This window comes from Cucurbita pepo, unplaced genomic scaffold, assembly GCF_002806865.2.
Source record: "Cucurbita pepo subsp. pepo cultivar mu-cu-16 unplaced genomic scaffold, ASM280686v2 Cp4.1_scaffold011409, whole genome shotgun sequence".
Classification (NCBI taxonomy): Eukaryota; Viridiplantae; Streptophyta; class Magnoliopsida; order Cucurbitales; family Cucurbitaceae; genus Cucurbita; species Cucurbita pepo.
The window spans coordinates 1-369 of record NW_019657284.1 but is presented as its reverse complement, the minus strand read 5'-3'; the positions used below and the strand labels follow the sequence as shown (position 1 = coordinate 369).

The window sequence follows — 369 nt, the reverse complement described above, 5'->3', positions numbered from 1 at the left end:
TCATCGAATGAAAACGAAGAGAATTCGAGTAAAAATGGCGGGAAGGGATCGTGAATGGTTAAGAGGGCGCGAAAGGCACAGAGCCATTGCTGAATCCAAACGAGACCACACAAGGGTAGCTCGAAGCTTGTGTTCAATGTTCAGGTGATAATATTTTATTAAATAATAAAGCTCAACNCAACCAATCCGTTGTAGTCTAGTTGGTCAGGATATTCGGCTCTCACCCGAAAGACCCGGGTTCAAGTCCCGGCAACGGAAATGTTTTTGTTCTTTTTTTCTTGTTTTTATGAAACATTAGTTTTTATAAAATTTAGCTTCATTTTTATTCCAAAAATCCGTTGTAGTCTAGTTGGTCAGGATATTCGGCTC

At 39.9% G+C, this 369-nt stretch overlaps 1 non-coding gene across 1 annotated transcript; it reads left to right on the top strand.

Moving 5' to 3' along the window:
* The first annotated feature begins 185 nt into the window (after window positions 1-185).
* On the top strand, window positions 186-258 carry TRNAE-CUC. The gene has a single exon. It is a non-coding gene; the product is annotated as a tRNA-Glu (tRNA).
* Window positions 259-369: the final 111 nt, after the last annotated feature.